The sequence below is a fragment of the Belonocnema kinseyi genome, chromosome 3, assembly GCF_010883055.1.
Source record: "Belonocnema kinseyi isolate 2016_QV_RU_SX_M_011 chromosome 3, B_treatae_v1, whole genome shotgun sequence".
Lineage (NCBI taxonomy): Eukaryota > Metazoa > Arthropoda > Insecta > Hymenoptera > Cynipidae > Belonocnema > Belonocnema kinseyi.
This window is the reverse complement of record NC_046659.1, coordinates 95,860,711-95,866,984: the sequence shown is the minus strand read 5'-3', so window position 1 is coordinate 95,866,984 and position 6,274 is coordinate 95,860,711. Positions and strand designations below refer to the sequence as shown.

General features: G+C 30.9%; 1 protein-coding gene across 2 annotated transcripts in view; it reads right to left on the bottom strand.

Annotated features, from left to right (window-relative positions):
* LOC117169365 (rho guanine nucleotide exchange factor 12) overlaps window positions 1–4,438 on the bottom strand; it is a 118,235-nt gene extending 113,797 nt beyond the window's left edge. The window contains exon 1 of one of the 2 annotated variants that reach the window (XM_033355710.1): window positions 4,039–4,438. The gene's annotated coding sequence lies outside the window, so the exon portion shown is untranslated. The remainder of the gene's footprint in view (window positions 1–4,038) is intronic. The other variant, XM_033355711.1, reaches the window with a different exon arrangement.
* Between the last annotated feature and the right edge of the window lie 1,836 nt (window positions 4,439–6,274).

The window sequence follows — 6,274 nt, the reverse complement described above, 5'->3', positions numbered from 1 at the left end:
ATAAAAACCATTGTGTTAAATGAAGTTTAGAAGTTAAATAATTAGATATCATAAATTATTTTTAGTGTTTGATTTAATTTATATTTCTTGAAAGCATCACGATCACAAGTCTGGAAGTTTCTACACTATATTTGAAAGTAGATTAGATTAGATTTTTGACTTCATGTACGCCGTTTTTGGGGGTTTAACTAAAAATCTCCTTCCCACAGGAGATCATCAGACATTGAAACCCTTTAACCCACATTTTCCAAAATTCTTAATTGCCCCAACTTTCATAATAAACCTCCAAACAACGTCTGACATACTCAATCCTGTGGGGTTTTCAATTTTTAAAATCCCCTACCGCCTACAGTCGGATTTTTATTAGAAGCGTTCGTATTCATCTGAAAATTTAGTCAGAGAAGTGGAAAACTGCAGAAAATCGAAACTCCTGATCACAACCAGTTACCGACAGACGAGTTAGGATTCTATTTGACAGCAGTAAAACGCGGTGATACGAAAAGCCAGAATTATGCACCTAACTCTTCGCATAGGACTTGCATAGGATTTCATTATAATATTATTTGCATTATAGTTCGATGAATTACTTCCAATTTTCCTATCTAAAAAAGTCATGTAACGATAAATCTCGAAAATCTCTAAATCATTGTTGTTGGAAAACTAACTGGCTTTTCATTACCTGAATTTGTTTCATATCTAAAATTTGAATGTTTGAAAATTAAATGTACAAATCGATGGGTCCTGCTAAAAAACACTTATTTCACGCGGGTCAATTCTAAATCCCCTAACTGTACCGGACCTCTTTAAAAACAACGCATCTGTAGCGCGCAGATTCTAAACCTCGTAACTTCACTCAGCCCGTTTAAAAACAATCTAACTCCCGTTTTCTCTTTTTTCAGTAGAGCTCATTTTAATCGCCACAATTCTGTTTCGTTTCAAATTGAAATGCAATCGACGGAAATGTGAAGTACTACATGTTTTTGAAATATTACAAACATTTTTTTATATGATACTAATACATATTAACCTATAATATGAATGATAGCAAGCAATATTGTTTATGACATGACAGTAGCAGTGCAAGAGAGGTTATGTTAAAAAAAATTTGAGCTGCTTTAGTTCATAAATTTAAACCGAAGTAAATATTTATAATGTTTCTACTTGTCAAAATAGGCAAGTAGAAACATTATAAATATTTACTTCGGTTTAAAATTATGAACTAACGCAACTCAAATTTTTTGAAACATAACCTCTCTTGCACTGCTACTATCATGCCGTGGACAATATTAATTTTTATCATTCATATTATAGGAAAACATGTAGTACTTCACATTTCCGTCGATGCGTTGTTTTTAAAGAGGCCCTGTACAGTTAGGGGATTGAGAATTGACCCGCGCGAGATTGATGTTTTTTATTAGGACCCATCGATTAAATAATCTCTTTTGATAAGAAAAATAATGGAAAACCTTTTGCAAATTGAGAAAAATGTATACTTTTTGAATGCCCCTGCATAGTTAAATTAAATCTTTTTAATTATTTAATAGATTATTATTGAAAATATTACACGTGCTTTATAGTTAGCGCATTTTGCTGAAAACTACCATTAACAAAAATTAATATAAAAACATAAAATTCGAACAAGATTTTCAAATTGGAACCGTTTCAAGTTATATTAACGTTTTTTAAAAACAGAAACTCGGTTATTTTAATCATAAATAATTAAAGCTCAAAAAAACCGTATGATTCTCAACAACTTTATGTTACATTATGTTAGGGTTTTTCGCATGAATTTCTTGGTATTTTAAATAAAAAAAATCGATTTTCAAGAATATTTACCATATTTTTCAATAACTTTACGTTATGTTGGCGTGTTTAATCGGAAATTAGTATTTTTAAGCAATTATTGCATTTTAATTCAATGACGTTTGTTTTAAATACTAAAATTAACAAGCTTGAGCAATTTTTTTACTGTTTTAGCGTATTTTATAAGAAATTGAAACTGTCGTTAAAAAATCAATAGTTTGACACCGACAACAGGCATTTTTAAAATAAAAATAATTATAATTTAAACAATATTTTTAAATAAAAAAAAATATTTCAAGAAAGATTGACAACTTTGTAAATTTTTTAGTTATTTTAGCGTCTTACATCGAAAATGGGTATTGCGGCTAAAAACGCATTAGACTTCAAAGATCATAATGTTAGTACAATTTTAGGTTAAGTTAGAGATTTTCACCATAAAGGTCGATGTGAATTTCAAAGATTAAACATTGTCGATCAATTTAAGGTTATGTTAACGTTTTTCTTCAGAAATAACTTATTCTAAACAAAAAATCATTAAATTTTAAAGAATATTTACAATTTGGAACAATTTTGAGTTATGTTTTTCGTCGTCGAAACTTGGCGTTTCAAATTAAAAATTTCATTTGATTTATTATTCGTATTGGGATTATCATGCAGACTCATTTACTTAGAAATTTAAACTTACAGTTTTGAGTACCTTTGGGTTATTTCAGTCTTTACTGTAGGAAATTGTTATTTTTTAACAAAGTTTTTCCCCAATGATAAAAAATATTCCTGCTCTTTTTTTCTTTTATATATAAGATACTACGATATACCAAATTTTTGTATTAATATTAGTGTTATATTTTGATCTAAAAAAATTGATGTAGGCAAACAAGCATAATAACGCAGCACCCATATTCGTTTTCTAATTTTTTAAGTTACCAGTTTTGATCTAAAGTTCGACTCGTTTAAATGGGCATTTGTTTGAAATTAATCAAATTATGCAAATGGCTGCGTCGGGATGTCGCGAAAAATTTTCGGACCTGGGGGAGGGGACGGATTTTTCGCCCAATGTTGAATAACAAAAAAAATGAACTGAAATAAGGCTTATAGTAAAATTCTTTTTGAGTTTTTTATACCTTTTTTATTAATCTACACTGACGACTAAAAATTAAAAAAGCAAGTAATAAATGAGTCAAATATGCGGGATTTGGGACAATTTTTGCTAAACAAATATAAAATCTTCAATTCGCAGAATGTATGTAGATGGGTGGATAAGAAAATTAAGACTTTGGTATTATCTTGACAATATGAGAATAATATTTACAATGTTTATATTGATTCAGAAAGAAATTATGACATATTTATAAATAATTTCACCTCCTTCGAATATATGTCTGTAATCATGGAGTAGATTTTTACATCAAAATGACTACAAAGGAAAGATTTTAATTCTGCAAATCCCGAAGAACGAGGAAATTCTTTATTTCGCAAGATCTAAGAACCACGTCATTTAATCAAGAGGTGAAATTCCTAATTAGGATTTTTTGAACGAAGCACCTTACTTTTTTCTACTTTGATTCATGTAATTGAAGAATTAAAAAAAAGCTATTCAGCTTAAACAAAAAATATATTTTTTCGAGGATAAACATTAAAAGAAGATGACAGATTCGATTAATTAGATCAGAGATTGATGTTAGTCACATACAAGCTTAAAGCTAAATGGTCGTTCGCCTCCCCTTTAAAAAGACTGCTACAAAAGAAACTCTGACTAAATTCGAAATTCAATGAAGGTTGACGTCTACTCATGTCTTTTCCTGCTGTCAACAATAAACAATCTAACCTCCAGAATTGAAAAAGTCGAAATATCGAGAAGACGTATAAAAGATGAAAAAAGGAAGTGAATTTAGAAGACGGAGTATTCATACAAGTCGCTAAATTAGGAACTGTGCTCCAAAAGGAAGAAAATATTGTAGCGTAGCGAGTCAGGAAGGCATTTGACAGCAGCAAAGGAGAGACGCTCGCCTCGTGACAGCGCGAGACAGCGAGGAGTTTCGCCAACGAGTTAATTGATATTATGCATTGGGGTCAATCAATCGATCTTACAGGTTATCAGAATAAAGCATATCGAGCAGATGACAACAATCGTGACCTCAGAAATCGTTTCATGCGATGTTGCATGAGCCCGACTGCGACTTTCTTAACAGGGAGTAGCAAGCAGAAGCAAGTCGGGGAATAGGAAGAAACGCCTACCTTTCATTTAACCTATTGTTTTCGGCTCGAAAAACTTGGCCAGATTTTGCTGAGTGAGTTTAGCGAATTGCTGTAAAAATCCACTTCCTCTTGGCACTTTACGACAATCACACGCGAAAATCACCACAATTGTCATAACAAAAGAACACACATGAACATGGCTGGTGACGGGTAATTACTGGGCCTCTCGCACTTTCACGGCACATCGCGACGGAACATGGCAGAAAAGGGTCCAGAAAAAAAGGTGACAGCACGGTGACTCCCTTCCACGAACGCACTCGCTACGCACGCCGAGGCGAAGGCAAGAAGATTCCTTGCAAAATGCACATTGACGAGAAATAAAAATATACACCACTAACAAGTGTCAGCCATCTTGTACGGCGCTGAACTCTGAAGCACAACCCAGTCCCAGTCCCATCGTGCATCGCGATTCACGAGGGCCAACGACGTGAATACATGGAATTCAAGTCTGGAGCGTCTGGAGCAATCTCGTGGAACATAACCTAGAAATCTTGTTGCGAAGCGATAAGCTTATAGATTTTCTTGATGGAAATTAGAATATTTAGGATAGGAATAATTATTTATAGGGCTGGGGATGATGGTTGATTTCAAATGATGTAGATTTGGAGGTCATTTATGGTTTTGAGCTAGTTTTGAGATTTATTAAGTTTTTGTCTGACAAGTGAAGTTGGCTGCCATCTAAAGGTGTTCTTGGAAGCTTGTCCTCGACAGTCAACATGGTTAACATGTAGAAAAGGATGGTTCAAATTTAAACCTGTTGAAATTTTATTTTTTATTTTTAGTGATCGATTCCCTCCAATTTATTAATTTTGGGGCCAAAGAAATTCCATGTTTTTTAACCGGTTAAGAATTATCCGTGCCCCAGGGCTTTTGCAGTTAATATGGGATTTCAAATGGGAAAAACTCAGTTTTCGAAAATATTCAAAAAAGAAGTTACTTCATTGTTTAAAATCTAAAAAAAATTAAAGTTTAGTCAGTTCTTGATGATTGTTCAAGGAATAAATTTCCAGACAAAATTCAAAATCACAGTTTTATGTGAAATTCAGGCTCAAGTTGATATTTTTAAAATGTTTTTAAATAGTAATTATTTTTTCAAGTGTTCAAACAAATATCATTTGTTTAAACTTTTTAAAAGTGAATTATAAAAATGTTCAATTTTTAGGGACAAATGATATGATTTATGAAGGTAAAAAAATTGTTTATTATTTAGCAATTGTTTAAACAATTTCTATTTTGTAGTTGAACAAACAAAATCACGAAAAGATAGTATTTTCTGATATTGATTACGCAGTTAAATGGAACCATTTCCATTTGTTGAAATTACCTTTTACCCTTTAAAATCATGAAAAGTTATATTACGGAATTAATAACGCAGTTAATGACTGATAAGATTGACACCTTTTGTTAAAGAAAGTTTTCAATTCTTTAAACAATTAATATAACTTTCTCTTTTTCATAGAAAAGGTGAAGAAAATTCTAGTTTGTTCAAATCTCTTCCACTATGTCTATTCATAATGTGAATGAAGAAAACTGCTTTAAAAAAATCATTATTGTTTATCAAAATAATACATAAGTTCTTAGATGAGCAAATAATGAATAATAAGTGACATATAATTTAAAAATATCTAAAATCTCCGCCATCTTTCCCATTAAAAGATGCCAATGAGCAAATATTACTTGTTTAAATAATTGAAACTGTCTTTCACAAAAAAAATATTACTCTTAACAATTATTAACTGGGTAATTAATTCCATGAACTAGTAACTTTTTACGATTTATGGCGGGAAAAATGACTAAAACAAATTCAAATTTTTTAATAATTGACAAATATGTTAAACAAGTAATATTACTCTTGAATTTAATAAACTGTATCATTTATCCTAATAAATAATAACCTTTTACGATTTACAGGGAAAAAATTGTTTTAAATGAATAAAAATTCTTCAAACAATTGAAAATTAGTTTAAAAATTCTTGGAAACTTGTGGCTTAGCGAAAACAAATAACTAATGTTGAATAAATGCCGTATTTTTCATGAATTTTACGTTTTGTTTTTTCTTTCAGCTTTTCTCATTTAAAATCTCATGCGTTATATTATATTTTTCCCGGAAAGCGAACAGATTGGAGAAGATTGAACACCTGAAATAAAAAATGGATTTTTTAAACTACCCTAATGTGGAATGCTTAATTAAAATTAAAATTTATAATGTCAAAGA